Below are 16,929 nucleotides of genomic sequence, written 5' to 3'. Positions count from 1 at the left end.
TTTAGCTGTGTATAGAATTGTATACACGCGGCTATGCATGAAAATTTCAACGAATGGCCGTGTGTATGCATTTGTATACACACATTTTTGTATAATTCTTGTTTATATTATATTTAGAATTTGGCTATAATCATGTGCCGTTTGTTTTTTTGTAGTATAAGTCATACTTGTTTAGTGTTGAAACAATATATTTTGAGGTTTGCATCAAGTGCTTCAATGAATTTCACAAGAACAAGCTATTTGCATATCTGTGTTAGTATCTGCAGGTCTTTTTAATGTGTACTATATACTTCAATGTCACTGTTGCACAAATGAAAAATTGTAAAACTTTCCATAGACTCTGCACTCACTCCATAAAATATACAAAACGTTCTTGGAATATCTGTATTTTGTTTTTTGATTTTGCAATGTAAACAAATGTGACAGCTTCAGATGCAGTATGTACTATGTATTTGTATTTCTTAGTATTTTATATGTGTGTTGAAATCCATTAAGTAATTGGAAACTGAACAACATTTACAGCTTTGAGGTGTAGCACTGTATGTATGTATTTATGTTTGAATCTCTGTCCTGTGAAAAAGAAAAGAAATTGAAAAATCTAATGTTACAGTCGAAATCGACAGTGTTGATTCATAAAACAGAGTTTTTGTCCTGCAACTAAAAAATAAATACTGTAAAGAAAAATACACTTTCAGCGTTGTAAATTGTGCAAAAATGTAGATTCAATGTCTTTAAAATAAATACTACAACTAAATATTATTTCATTTGAATCATACCATTCATAGGAAATAGGCAAAACTAGCAGCAAATGAAACACCCTCTATATCCTGTAGCATATGCAATACGTGAAACCCTGAGTACCCCTATTGACGTCCAGGGCCAGGACGTTGAACATAATATGCCCAAACAATGGTACTGTGTATACTGTTCCATACACGCGTCCTGCGCCAGAATAAGACGTGTGAATACAATTGCATACACGCGGCCCCATGGGAACCCTCCTTGTGTATACAATTGCATACACACGGTGCTCAAGGTGTTAAAATCAACTTTTTTGTCGTGGAGTTACGCAGTTCGCATAACACCTTGGACGGAAGCGAGTATTACAGAATCCAGGTGTCACATTGTTACCGGTAACTGTACATAGACCATAGGCGGATTAAGTGGGGAGGCCGGAGTGGGCAATCGCCCCCTTACCCCCTGTGACATGCAAAACATACAAATACCCCAATTAAGACGTGTGGTATTTTAAAATTAGCCAGTGGTCGGAATTCGAGTAACTACTCTCAAAGTATTGGGATATCATCTACTATTATTTGTCCACGAGACAAAAATTACCAGAGTGTGGATGCAGAAAGCAGAGGGGCGAATTCCCCTCATTCCCTCCTCAATTAGTACCCTGAGTATAAATAAAAATAGCGACTGTCTTGTCAGAACGTAAATTAAAGAGAAGGTAAATGCTGTGGCACGGTGTTATCACAGACGTTGGTGTCATTAACAGGTAAAAGATATTAATGAAGTGACATGGTAAGATCTGTATTGTATTTTGGTCCATCTTCTACATACACTTATGCGTACATTTGTAAATGGGAGAGTATTACAAGAAAATATGCTATTCAGTCATTTTTTTTAAAAGGAATATGCCATTTGTTTCTTCCGGCGAAACATCCATTGACTTGTATTACTCATAGAATACTAATTTAACAGAATTCCATTTTCATCCGTTGATTTAAGTCTGCGCTGTTCCGCGATATAGGGTGTTCATTGGAAGATTCTCAACAAGTGCCAGAGGCGTCGCCACCGAGCGGGCAAGAAAATTATTGTAGCCCCTCCCCCGCGACAGGTTAAGTTTGCAGCAACTTTTCGCATATGTAGACCCAAACGTGCACACAGAATGTTGTTGAGCTGTAATACTGCCAATTTTCTAACAGTTTGGGATATGAACAGCTTGGTGGTTGAGGCAAGACTGGCACGGGAGATGCTGAGTGCCATTCTCGAGCGGAGTAATACAAAAAACCTGGTGCAAAGTTAACCTGTCGCGGGGCTTAGATACATGAGAAAGCTTCGGAATCGTTTACAACACAGCAAGAATGACACAGAGGGATAGAGGGGGAAAGACGGGGGTGTAGAAAAACGTAAAACAGAAAGTGATAGACAACAGAAGAAAGAAAGATAAACAGTGGAGGGGAGAGAGAGAGAGAGAGGGGAGAAACCAATAAATAAATGATGAGAGGGACAGGAAAGTGACCAAGAAAAAGAGAACGAGAGCGAAATAAACAGAATATTAAAAATAGGGAGAAGAGAGAGTGAGAGAGATAGAGATAGAACGAGATAGATAGATAGATTTGGTGCTTTAAGTCCACTTTATGCACAGTAAGTCTAATTGGAACTGGACCTACAGCTTAAAGTGGGATCTGAACCACTATGTGCCTCCACCGGATATCGAGAACGAGATAGAGTAACAGATAAAGGAAAAAGAATCAAAAAGAAAGAAAAAACAGAAAAACGTAAGAGAAAAAGAGAGAACGATTAGAGAAACAGAGGAAGGGAGAAAAATTAGCGTAAATGAAGTTAAGACAAAAGAAGAGAGAAGAAAGGAAGATAAAAAATGAAGAAGACAGAACGAGATTGAGAAACAAAGAGAAAAGAATGAAACAAAAAAGGAAGACATGAAGAGAGAAACGCAAGAGAACAGAAACAGAAAGGCAGAAAGAAAGGATAAAAGAGAAACGACAGTAAGAGGAAAGACAGAACGAGATTTCCAGAGGAATAAAGAATAAAAAAAAAGGAGAATATGAGAAGAATCTAAGCAGAGCCCATCAGAACGAACTTGTCTATCAGCTGAACTGTCAGGAATCCACCTGAAACTCTGCGATAATATTACCACCTTGCATCCTTCTGCCCCATTGGACGAATGCCAACAGAGACTCATTACTCTAGACTACAAGGGACAGTTGCGGTATCAATATAATTACGTGGCTCGTAGAGTGTATCTGGCACTATTGGAGCACGTAGCTCGTTCGGAAAATGACGTCAGACTCAATCTTCTTTTTCTTCTCGGTGGCAGTGCGAGATTTACACCGAGTAGCATGTGTCCGTGAGGTTGTGGAAAAAAGACGAAACTGAAGAAGGAGGAAACTTTGAGCGTGCTTGTTCTATCGGAAAGGCAGGTCTATTTGCGTTAGCGAGCGAGGCGGAAGGCGACGCTCCTCCAGATGACGTATTGCGCGCAGCCAGCCGCGGGTAAATTTAGAAATCCACACAGTTTGTAATTCGGGGAAATCTGGAGCGGTTCGAATATCTAAAAGCCATTTATTGTATCAAGATGGTTGCGAGAAAAGAGGCGAACCGTGTTTCTCTGCGGTCACAAAGTTCTCGCTGGCGAAAGCACGAGGGGGGAAGGGGGTACCGCCCATATTCTTTGGTCCGGTTTGTTTCCCTTGCAATATCCTCAAATAATTTTGTAGAGGCGAGATGCTGGCGATAGCAGGGCTATAGCCAGAATTTTATTTCGGCGGGGTGGGGGGGCTCATCCCTTATCAGTAAGGGCGTCGCCAGAAATATTTGTAGAAGGGGGCAGGCCATAGATAAAACCTGATTAGTACAAATAATAATGACAATTATAATTATTGGTATTTTACAATAATAATTAAAAGTTATTAAAAATAAACCAATTTTAATCCAAATTTATTGTTGTTATTATTATTATTACATAATTGGAGAGACTTGGCTACTCGATCCACCGTATCAGTGAATAACTAAAACAATTGTTGTCCATTATTTTTCTTATATTTTGTACAGTTAAAAAAAAAAGTAAAGTGCTCCCCTGTGCATAGCACTACGCCATGAAGGCGTATAGGGGGTGTGGGGGTAACGCCCCACACTTTCTTGATCCGGTCGTGTGTGGGGGTGATGTGATCAGCATCACGCCCCTGACCGCCTTTACCCCCCAGGGTTTCCCCCAGGTACCCATGTTATTCGACGCTGGGTTGGCGCCGGGGCCGCTTCCATCGTTAGAAAAGTTCCCGGATTTGAACCGGCCGGGGATCGAACCCGGGACATTGTACAGTTACTGTACTGAAAATCATAGTTATTGTATTTTGTTATTAACTATTACACAATCGTTCAAATAAAGTTTTTAACAGTTAGTGGTAAATTTCACTCATAAAGTTTATATTCTGTGACCTCTCACAAAGGAAACTATAAATTTTGGAAGCTTAAATGGTAGAATGTAAAACTATAACCTGGTTCATCTATTATACACTGAACTATTTTCCATTTAATGCAGTTTTACTGTGGTTATAACTTTATTTCTGTTATTAATAATAAAAATAACATTTAAATTAGATATTTGTAGGATTTGGGGGGCTTCAGCCCTTTTAGCCCTCCCCCTGGCTACGTGCCAGGCCGAAAGTATCAAAATGCAAAACGACTTTCTCTTTCTCCTCTCTGTTTCTTCCTTCCTTCCCTCTTTTTTCTGCTCTCTGTCTTCCTTTGTTTATTGTAATCGTTTTCTCTCTCTCTTACGTTTCTGTTTTATTCTCTTAGGTTCTCTTTCTTCTATCAGTTTCTCTATCTCGTTCTCTTTCTCTGTTTTTAATATTCTTTATTTCTCTTTCTTCCTTACTCTCCTTACTTCGCTCTCTTGCTCTTTTCCTTACTCAAATTTTTTGTCTTTATTTTCTGTTTCTCTCTCTCTCGCTCCCCTGCACTGTTTATCTTTCTTTCATCTGTTCTCTATCACTTTCTATTTTATGTTTTTCTGAAAGCCATCCTGCCTTTCTCGTTCACCAGCAATATGAAGTGATGATAAGAAGTCAAAGCAGCTGAGAGGGGGCTGTCACCCTAGTCTCCTAATTTGAATTATAAGCGTAGAGCCAGGAGGGTGAAGCGACTTGCAGCCCGAGCTGACAACCACCTGTAAACACGGCCTTTCGTTAGGGTTTCCACTGCGATGACAAAAAATGTTTTCGCGACAGTGGCGGTGATGAATCAGACGATCTAACAGGGGGGCGTGTTGCTTCCCGAGTTACCTGAAAGAATGCCATAATAAAGAAGATAATTTCTTAATCTCTATTACAGGCGTGCCGAAGGGGTTTGGTTATGATGTAAGTAAGCCATCCATTGGTTATTTAGTTGCAAAATAAGCAGGATGCTAGTGTGGGGAACTAAATTAATATTTGATTACAACCTTTTCCCACACATATAGACGCACTACATACCGGGGGGCCAGAATTAAAGTTACCCAACTCAGAGCCCTCTGTAGCCTGTTTGAGGCATCGTAGAACTCTGAAATTTGGCGAATCCACTATGCAGACCATGGGGAAGAGGATGGCGATAAAAAGAAATAAGTTCAATTTTTCGCCACCAGGTTGAAATGTGGCGCTGTACTTCCATGATGTGTTGTACAAATAATCACGTTAAGTGATTTAGCTGAGTTATTAATTAGAAAGACATTTGTTAGTGGCTGGAAGTTGCGAGAAATAAGCTCTCGTTTATTGCAAGATTGCAAGGTAAAGGCAAATCCATAACCAATTGGAGCAGTTTACGTCATTATTACAACCCATCATGGACGTACAACGCCACATTTCAACCTGGTGGCGGAAAATTGAACTATTTCTTTCTTTATCGCCATCCTCTTCCCCATGGTCTGCCTAGTGGATCCCCCAAATTTCAGAGTTCTACGATGCCTCAAACAGAGGGCTCTGAGTTGGGTAACTTTAATTCTGGCCACCCGGTACACTGTTTGATTTGATTTGTTATTTAATTTCCCTTATCTTCCACTTTTGGCTAATTGCGACCATGAGGGTGAGTGGGGATATGATGAAGTTGATGAAGGACCATTCACAAAGAACACCCATTTGCATACCGGGATTCGAACCCGAGACCCCGCTGTGCTAACTATACTCCGCTACGAAGATCCAAAAATGTTATTCTGTTTTCTACACAACTTCTTTTAGTAATTAACGTAGTAACAGAAATATACAAGAAATTAAATATCAAATAAAAATTAATACCCGTTGTCGAATGACATGCATCAGGGACGTTAACTGAGATCCGCGGGTGGACTAGCTGACGGAATGCCAGACCTGTGTTCGAATCAACGGAGGTCGGCAGAGACAGAGAGAGAGAAGAGAGAGAGAGAGAGAGAGAGAGAGAGAGAGAGAGAGAGAGAGAGAGATTATGATTTGAAGGCATTGATTGCATATCCTTCTGTTGCACATATAGGCATTGTTTTAATAAGAATTATAACAATAAGAATATGGGGCATAAGTGAGAGTATTGCCTTAATGTTGGTAATGTTGGCACATGGTTTATTTTCTTCCGGTATATTTTCTGTAGCTAATATTACTTATGAGTAGGGAGCGGAAGTTGATGAAATGTCATCTTTTTTCTGACATCTTGCACACGATGCCCATTAGATACACACAAATTTACACTTCGTCCAGAACCCAAAAAAGGTAATTTAAAATTGCATTTTCTGCCAATTTTCAGGTTTTAGGTCATTTCCCCCGATTTTCGGCATTTTCACGTCATTTTTCGCAATATTCGGTGTATTGTTTCGTCATATTTTGTCACATCTTTCATTTTGGTATTATTCTTGAGTCTTTTCACCAAGGTGAACATAGGCCTATATATATATATAGTATATATATATATATATATATATATATATATATATATATTTATATATATATATCTCGCAGGATTTATTTTTCTTTACAGTGTCACAGAAAGACACCACACTACATCACCAGGCAAAGATGTGGGAAATTAATGCATTTTACACCAATTCATTCAGTGTATATCCATGACTTTTTCATAAAATTGTTTTAAAATTATTCGGTTGTTTCCTTTGGAAATCCTCGTTGCATATTATAATTGAATGTGCATGCATGGGCGTCCGGAAGGGGGGGCAATGGGGGGGCCCTGGAAAATGAAAGTCAGCCAAAAACTATGAATTTCACACATATAATTTCATTTTAGCCACAATAATATGTGTTAATTATTGCATGAACACCATAAATTCAAATTTAAGCAATGTTTTTTTAGGGATCAACTCTATTTTTGGGAAAAATTTGCCTTCGTTTGCCCCCCCTGGAAAAAATACCTTCCTTGCCCCTCCCTGGAAAAAATCCTGCGGACGCCCATGTGTGCATGTGGTATCATTTGGTGCCTTTTTTAAAAGCAAGATTGAATTTTGTTTAATTTCCTTTTCATTTCAATTTTTAACCTGAAACTAACAAATTTAATTTACATTTTTTGCATTTTTTACGTAATTTTTTCCCATTTTTTAGGACATTCTTTAGGTTATCAACTTCCGCCCCCTACTTACGAGCAGTCAGAGCGACAGCGGTATCAATACGCCACCGGGTTGACCCTCCCTTAAAAAGTAACCCCACTGAAGAAACTGTTAATTCTAATGTGAACTTACGTAAAAGCAAGCTAAATTATGCAAGCAAAAAACAAAATATTGCTACATTTAGTGCAAAAATCTCAATGGACAAGTTCATTGTTGCAACAAAACATGTTTATTTCTCGGTTCCTGTAAACATTTCGCCGTTGCACCACTTTTATCTTCCGGGGCAGCCCTTCAGAAGTGTCCACCTGCTGCCAGTCCAGATCTTTGGCTTCCGACCGAGTGGCGTGTTGCCGATGCCCTTTGGGAGGAATCTAGGTGAGAGACTTTAATTGATTGTTTCATTAATCAAGCGGGGCGTGGTTCGAGATCCGACGCACTGCGGACGGGAAAACTCCTCGCCCTTGAGGTGGAACCGTCTCTTTCCCTTTTTACTTTTGGAAAACAAAAGACTGTCGAACATTTTGTTCTGGCGTACGGACTGGGCCTGGGGTTATATTAAGCAGCACTTGCCGTAGGAATGCGTTTGTCAAGGTGGCCTTCTCGTCTCCAATAAGGAATCCGAGTTTCTGCGGTTATTCAATTATACGAGGGCCGACGAAAAAGTTGTGGTTCATAAGTGTAGTCACTTTTCATTGTTTTAATTACTGCCCAGACAAGAAAAATGCAATAAGAAATTGAAATAGGAGCGATAGTAGAAATTAACGTCTAGTATTTTGAATAAGTTTGCGTTTCTGCCACCTTGGGCTAATTGCGAAGAATTGTGATAAGATGAAATAGAAGAAGGGACAATCAAAAACACATGTGGACAGCACACAAGTGCCAGACAGGCCTATAGTGGCTATGACTCCTAACGCCAGATCCTCGGTACTCTGCAAAAATGCAGTCCAATGCACGTGAAAGTGAGGTTTACATTTGAGTGCTTATGGGAAAGTCACCTCTTACATCCCGAGTGTAACAATAAATCGCCACTAGACTGCGATGTCTAAAATTACGAGATCACCAGTGGCGGAGCAAGACTTTCTGCTTTGGGTGGGCCATATCCTCAAATAAGAATATATTATGATATTCACATCCAAACAAGGAATGTTCCCATTATATATCACTATCTATACACATTGATTTTAATTTTTGTTACAGAATTTTTGCCTAGATTTTAATTTCATAGTGTGGTCAATTTGATTTTGGGTGAGCCACGGCGCATTCTGGACCACCCTTGCTTCCTGTGTCCTCTTTGAGACATTTATAAGAACATTTCGATAAGGTCACTTACGGGAGCACTCTTTGTGTCAATTTGACACTAATCTCTTTCTTTGGTGTATGTACATAGCCTATATAGCTACGTCCACAGAAAAAATAATTATGCAAATATATTTCTTTATACAATAATAACTACCTAACTAACTCTCTAGCCTTCTTAAACCCGAAGGTTCATGGCTGCAGTAACACAAGCCTTCCATCTGTCCCTATCCTGAGCAAGATCTATACACTCTTTTCCACACCTAGCAATTTCCATTAGATCCATCTCAATCGTGCCAAATGACCTGCCCACCTAAGCCTTCTTGATTTAATCATTCTAATAATATCTGGATATGAATACAAATTATGCAGTTCTAAATTATGTAACCTTCTCCACTCACCTCTCCCCTCATCCCTCTTAGACCCAAAAATTTTTCTAAGGATCTTATTTTCAAATACCCTCAATTTAAGTTGCTCTTTCAATGTAAGGAACCAAGTTTCGCATGCATATAATATTATAGGCAAAATTACTGTTTTGTATATTTTAAGTTTTAGTTTCTTAGATATTAAACGAGAAGACAAAAGATTATGAAGAGAAAAGTAACATGCATTTCCTGAATTAAGCCTGCTTTTTATTTCCTTTTTAATATAATTTTCATTTGTTAGTATTAATCCTAAGTACTTGAATTTGGAACTGGTTCAAACGAGTTGTTATCAATAATTAGATTTTGATTATTACTTAACACTTGGTTTCGGTCTGTAAGCATTTATTTAGTTTTCTCTTTGCTAACTTCCAAACCTATCTCTTTAGCTGCTTTGAAAAATATTTTAGCATTATTCTTAATTGTATTTACATCATCCCCCAGTAAGTCTACATCATCTGCATATGCTAACAGCTGAGTCACACCGTTTTATAAAATAGTAATATTAATAACAATACGATAACTTTTACTTGTGTGTATTGTTTCTACGTAAGAAAATTGTCAAACTCCACTTGAAACCGTAGGTCCGGTCCCGATTAGTCTATCTGAAGGGAAAGTGGACTTTAACAAACATTTTTAAAGTTATTCTGTCCTGTAGGCAGGAACTGCGGAGGCCCTGGCAACATTCCCGCCGCCAACATAGCACGATGATCGTGGGAGGTAGTGAATGACAGACATCAGCGTATAGAAAAGGGCCGCGTCCAAACAAATGACTAACGTTCTATTGCCAAATGCTTCGTGAAATGGAACATCCGTTCGGCTTAAAACGCTTGTGTCTACGCTCCATTATTCAAACGCACGGCTACATTTTATGTTGAATCCACAGGCTATTCTCTTTTTTTGCTCCCTTTTAACACCCAATCTGGCCTCTGCCGCAGGGTCTTTAGCCAGGAGTAAAAACCACGCGATGTTCAGAGCTTGTTGAAGTCGGCGGATGTAAACACGACGTTGCCGTCTGGAAAGTGTGAAAAATGTCTGTTGATCTGGAAAAGAGAGAATGTTGATAGCGTCTACAGAGGGAGAAGAGGAAATTTTAAAAAAAGTAAAGAATATGAAGATATAAAGTAAACTTAAGGGGAAATGTTATTATCATTAATCGCTTTTTAATTACGAAACAAACAAGGAAAACACAGAAGGAAATAATCTGTAAGAAAGTAAGGTGAACGTGTAAAGGTAAAGAGAAGTAAATTGGATTGGTGAACGAAGCATTACCTGCGGAGAAACAGTGACATCTCTTGAGGACTGAGCAAATTAATGAGTAGTGTCGACAGTTTCATTTTCGAATTTGTCGCGTAATGTCTTGCGAATACATACGGTACTTAGGTCCATCTTCATCTCTAGAGCGACCTCCGTGGCTTGAAACTACCATAACATGTTTTACGTCCTCAGCTCGCGAGGGCAGCAAGAGAGGTCTCACACGATCCTTAAAAAAAATGGCGACTGTACATACACGATACACCACTTCAAAAGTTTAGAAGTTAATAACTGTTGAAAGATAACGAAAAATAATGTTTTCTCCAACAAATAATAAGAGAATAACATTGGCACTGCTGATATCTAGCCCGTAGCAGTGAATGTGAGTACATAATACGCGTAAATGTTATTTGAAGTTGATATACGACTTTACGGACACACTAGTATAAGGCTGCATTACCCGTATGTTACGATATGGACTGTACGTATATTATAATGAAACCCTTCTCCGCACGGGTTTTAAACTTATTCCATTCCCAATACGAACTAGTCAAATTAACAACATAAACTTCACAACAGTAACCAAAATACGAAAAATGTAGTGTTTACATTAAGCTTATCATTGTAATGACGTAATCACCACGTGATCCTTTTTATTAGTTTTTGTGCATGTCCAATATTATTTTTTGTTTAATCACAGTAATACATTTTTTATACAGCTTCCAATGTAGCGTGTAAATGGTCTGGGCTACGTGACTGGAAGCCATCTTGCATAAGGTGGTTAATTTCGAGGTCGACAAAATAAATGGTCGCAAAGAGACAGCTGTCTTTTATTACCCATGTCTGTGTCCTTTAGGTTTCGTGCTAAATCCATTGAAATATCTAAATTCTTTGGTCTGCATCAAAACTACACTGTCGTATATATGTGGAGGGGGGCATACGAGATGCTTTAAAGATTTGCCCATAATCAGTTGCTACTCCAATTGCCGAGGTTACTGGCAACATTTTGTGATTTTATTTTGAAAGAGGACACGAGATCAAATCTTACGTGTTGCGTGAGCGTTAAGTGGAGCAAGAAGTTGCAGTAAAATGCAGCAAGGTTGGTGGAAGCACACTCGACCATATTATGGAAGGGGAATCAGGTGTTGGGAGAGGCTTATTTCCATACGTGTATGTAAGCCTACAGCGTGCGAAAAGTTATCCTAGAAAGCTAACGTGTCCTGCGCCAAACATTAAAGCTAACCATTCGTCCGCTGGACTACTGATTTCTTCAGAATTAAAAGGCAGCCTAAAATTTGCAAGAACTATTTTATTTACTATGAACGTTAGTATTACTTCCATGAATAGCATGCAGGAATGCAAAATTACATTTTTATAAGTCTTGTGTGCACTCGAAGCAACACTTTGACTGGTGTTCACCGCACATGCCTTGAGGGTCAGAATGCACACATTTTTCTTCCTTGTTGTTGTTGAGCATTTGCATTAGTATTTTTGCATTTCCACATTCAGGATGTTAGCAAAATCTTACGAAGTTGTTATGGAAATTTTGGTGTACGTACACACTAACGTTTCGTCCGCCAGACGACGCAAAATTAAAAACCGTTAAAAACACACTGAAGGAACGCCTGTTAGTCTCTCCGATCCAAATGAAGGTAGACGGGACGGGGAGCGGAAGATATTAGTGGAAGGGAATGAAACAAGAAAACGGCCTTACATGCGTAGTCTGCCAGATGACGCGTTAGCTTTAAGTAACTCGCTTACAGTTACTGGTGGTACTTGACAAGTGACTGAAATTACTTTTACAGCTACTTTCTGCTTGAAATTTTCTTGGAAACAAATTACACACAATCAATGATCATTAATTGTAATAACTTACTTGTGTTTTATTTTTCTTGCACATAATATTAACCTTCATATACAAATATTGTTACAACAAGAAAATAAAGAAAATAAGATGAAAAAAAACCCACTGAAGTCTTCAAGTGTAAACAGAAATGACAAATTCCAATAAAGAGTTCGTGCGTGTTGCAGAATCGAACTTGAGGCTTAACTTGGAGAGTTTTCTATCCCATAAAAATAACGTTCAGGACAATTTTGCTAAATAAATTCGAGAAATAAAAAGACGATCATAACCTTGCTTCTCAGGTCCGAGGAGGTTAACAAAAGCAATATTAATTTGTAAATTTTAGTACTAAACCAGCAAATTTTGGGGAAGGGCAATTGCTCCCTTGCCCCCTGCAAGTTACGCCTATGGATGCAGCGGCCGCAAATGAGCATCACTTTCCGCGCACCCTGCAGCGAGAATTAAGTAAATTGGGTTGTTGCCCAAGCTGTCGCAATACCGTTCTCAAAAGAAGTTCTCCAATGCAAATGCGCGCCAAAGGCCGACCCCTCTTCACCCACTTTCGGAACATTGAATCATCGAAGTGCAATGCAACGATTAAACACATTGTCGTGCAACAAATAGAAAGATAATCTCACGAGAAAAGCACTGGGAAAAGGCCTAGTCCCAATGAAGAGGCAATGAGCCATTATTGCACCCTTGCCATCTGCTTTAATAGCTCCGGTGGCCGCCAGGTGGCTGGTGGATCGCTTCCCCCAGATAAGCTGGCCAAATAGGCTTTTGGTGAGGTGCCACAGGTTCCTGCTGATGCAGACATATCTTACGTACCGAGCGTGTGACGTCATTATAAACAGATACCATATTCCGTTGGCTAGCATCACTTTATGTCCTCATTTGGCAGCGGACAGCAGTCATGCTGCATTGAGGTGGCTACGTCATATGTCAGAATTGCCTGTACTAATGTTACTACCCTTTTGGGTTTTGGGGGTCTGTCTTTATCGTCTGCGTCTGAACCGAGCGTTGGAAATTCGAAGGCGGTGCTCGAGTTGAACAAGGGAAGAAATGTCTCTTCCCACATTTATGTGCCTCCCGATGGCGCAGTGGTATCGTCGCCGCCTTGTAATCAAAGGGTCACGGGTTCGATACCCGGTGGACGCATATAGTGGTTTGGATCCCACTTTAAACTGTAGCTCCAGTTCGGATTAGCCTTAAAGTGCATCAAGTGGACATAAAGCACCAATTGAATCAATCAATCAGCCATATTTATGTATTTCGAATATACAATGTGATCCAAAAAGGAGTTTACAACTTTATCTTTGTGTAAAAATGTATTCGGAAACGTTACAAAACTGGTTGTGGTGCCATTTTGTAAAGAAGTACATCTAGTTTGACTAGCGTTGTGGAATAGTACCAAATTCCGCCACCGTAAGCGCCAGCGTCAGTTCCCTTAAAAATGGTTGCTTTCACAGGTCAAGAACGAACTCGCTGTGTGTTTTGGCCGCATACACTTCCAACAAGATGACGCACCTCGTCACTACCTCACCGAAGTCCGGGATGTCCATGGCCACATGATCTGACACCCCTCGATTTTTACTTTTGTGGTTTCATTCATCGACCTCAAAATCTTCGCCATATTTCTAACCCCCGGGCTATGCGCGAGCGAAGATGAACGGCTTCAAACAAAAGCACATCGTTTCCGGTCTGCAATTAGAGGTCTGTGATGACAAAGCGCAAGAATGAAAATAATATCGATTTTGTAAAAAAATGGTAGAGAATTTTCTTCATTCTTTACAGATAGAATATCGTTATATCACGAGGAAAATCACAGCACAATTTTCCAAGGGCGCTTATGGAAGTAACGCCTTTTAAATACTGTAGGAGCACGTTACTCAACACGACCACTCAAACGTCGTATCATGAATTGACCAACAAAAAATGCCGAAACGTTGCTGTGATTAACCCTTAACCACAGTCGTGAACATTTTGGGCACTAACACAGTCGTGCGGTCCACAGGACCTCTATGAAAAGAAGGAATATAAATATATCAAGACATATTTTAAATTATGTGAATTTAATCATGTCTTATGCTGTTATTCACTGAACACAATTACATAGTTTTGAGAGCGAAACATTATTTTTTAACTTTCCTCAAAAAAAAAATTGTTTATATTGTGAGTTTAAGCAAAACAAATACACCAATCCAAAATATCTCTTAACCTTCGAGCGGGCGCGCCTGCGCAAAATTTACGCCAAAAGTAATTTTCTTTAATTTTCTTGTGTTTCCTTTGATTTCGTCGACCTATGCTTTTTATGTATTCCTCAAATAGGTATTTTGTGTTGCATATTAGCAGTCATTGTTACTAATCCATATGTTATACTCTGTCAATTGTTGTTTATTTCAGATCAGATCACCGTGTCGTAAAGTTTGCGCTACGCGCCTGCTCCTGTTCATTAATTATTTCGTCCGGTCATTGTTGAAAATGAGTCGACAAAACGTAGAAATTAGCGAAATTCAACGTATCCTTCAAGTTTCTTGAATAGAATAGATTGATTGATTTTGTTTTTGAGTCTGCTTTATGCACAGAAAGGCTAATCGTGACTTGACCTACTTTGGTAGCTAGGCTCGTTCCCAGGATGTTTTGAGGGGACGGACATATCCGAAATTGTGAAAGTAAGTTCTTATTATTTGGTTTATTTTACTTAGTTTATACGATATATATATATATATATATATAGAGAGAGAGAGAGAGAGAGAGAGAGAGAGAGAGGGTGTGTGTGTGTGTGTGTGTGTGCGCGCGCGCGGTGAGGGAAGGGGAAAGCGGGAGTGAGTACACAGGATATTGCCATAGACTGCCCATAATTTTTCATATGACGTAGAGGATTTTTACTAGACTCGATCCCTCTTGAACTTGGATTATAAAGTGTTTGTACATAAACTTGTAATATTTAGGTTTTCAGCAGGAATATCTGTCGTAAAAAGTACGACACGCGCCTGCTGATGAAAAGCGTGGTGCGCTATAAATAGGTAATAAGTTACGTACTTTTTTTTTTTTTCAGCATTCTAACTTGTATTTCAATATGTTTCATTTATATTAACCTCAGATATGATATAAATAAATGTAGACCCCAAAACATTTACGTTTATATTATAAAAATCCTCGCTCATAATGAATGATACTAAATGACGTAAAAAATGCGTCACGCGCCCGCTGGTGACACGATTATGAACGCGCCCGCTAGAAGGTTAACTGAGATCAACGTGAATTTAGTCCTTAGTTATTGTTTAACATTCATTCTTCAAAACCACGGGTCCCTCTATTCAGTATATGCCACAAATAAAAAAATTGCAATTCTCTTCTGTTGATCGTAATAAATCATTGATAATTTTAATGAAAACTTTAACTTATAAAACATGCGTTTTTCTTCTCCATAATAAATATATACAGTCGAAACGCACATATCAGTATTATATCCAATAAATATTATCTAGCTTAATAATCGTCTCAAAGATCCGATCAGAATTTCAAGCTGAGGAACAAAACACACACAGAATGACGGAAATTCTCTTCTCAAGATCCGAATGCCATCTTTTGACAATTGACGTAAATATGCACCTGATGCGAAACTGTACATGAAGTGGAATGTGTTGATATGTTTCAGAAAGTAGAAACGTTTAAGAGAAGGGAAGAAGTAAAGTGAGAAAAGAGGAATTGAGAGAGAGAGAGAAATACAGAAGCGAGACAAAGAGGGGAAGTAAAGAGAAGTATTGAAATTTTGACAGATAGAGTGAGGAAGACAATGAGGCAAAACAGAGAAGGGAGCACAGAAAAAAAGAAATCGTCAAAAAGAGCGAGAAAAGATTGATTGCTTGATTTAGTTTATTTTTAATTCGCTTTTCTGCCACTTTTGGCTAATCACGAAGATCAGTGATGATTGGGTCAAATTGATGAAGGGACGCTCACAAGGTTGGGATCGAAAGATAAGTAAATGTTACAAATAAGAGGGAGAAGAAAAGAATCAGTGGACAAATGTTCCTTATTAAAGGGGGGGAGGGGCAGTGTCCCTATGGATTGAAATATCTTAAAAGGATTGTTGCCAGGCAGAGATAATAATAAAAAAGTATGGGTCTTTAAATCTAGTGGGGAGAAATCTTTGCTAACTTTTCAAAAACATTGGGCGGGCTCAAACACTTGAATTTTAAGTTCATAAAAAAATTATTAAATCCTCCCATCCATGTATTATGATATTAATGCCCACCAACAATGCATCCTTACTTTTTTTAAATCTAATTTTGTGATAACATGTAAATTAATATTCTCATGTGATTCTGAAATATTTTATAGCAAAAATCGGGTAAATTCATGCAAATACCGTAATTACTTACAGTGGAATACTTAAACACTATATTTTGAACAACTTCTAATTATTATAATTTTCAAGTATCGGGGAAAGTGTCGGCATCGGTATCACGTGCTATCGGTTCAGCCATAATAATAATAATAATAGTAGCTAATAATACGACAAGTTACTAGGTGGGCTCAGACCCCACGTACAAATGTAAGTTGGTGACACTGATCCCTCACACAATGGTTCACTGGCGTATGCAGGGGTTACAACCCCCCTCTGAAATTTTGACGAGAATCAACATTTTCAAATAAAATAAGTGAATAAGCCGGGGAAAAACAGAGTGGTAAATGCACCCCCCTTAAAATGACTCCCGATTGCTATTTTTGAAAGTGGAAAGTTGTAAAAATACGAGATATCTTCCCTCCTACAAAGAAGCTATGTACAGTCACGAACACTTCTGAAT

General features: G+C 38.8%; 1 protein-coding gene across 2 annotated transcripts in view; it reads right to left on the bottom strand.

Annotated features, from left to right (window-relative positions):
- Positions 1-16,929, bottom strand: part of Msp300 (Muscle-specific protein 300 kDa) — a 609,326-nt gene that overhangs the window by 562,124 nt on the left and 30,273 nt on the right. The gene's annotated exons all lie outside the window — the stretch shown is intronic.

The sequence above is a fragment of the Lepisma saccharinum genome, chromosome 16 (assembly GCF_977018435.1).
Source record: "Lepisma saccharinum chromosome 16, izLepSacc3.1, whole genome shotgun sequence".
In the NCBI taxonomy this organism is placed as follows: domain Eukaryota; kingdom Metazoa; phylum Arthropoda; class Insecta; order Zygentoma; family Lepismatidae; genus Lepisma; species Lepisma saccharinum.
This window is presented reverse-complemented; position numbering and strand designations above follow the sequence as displayed.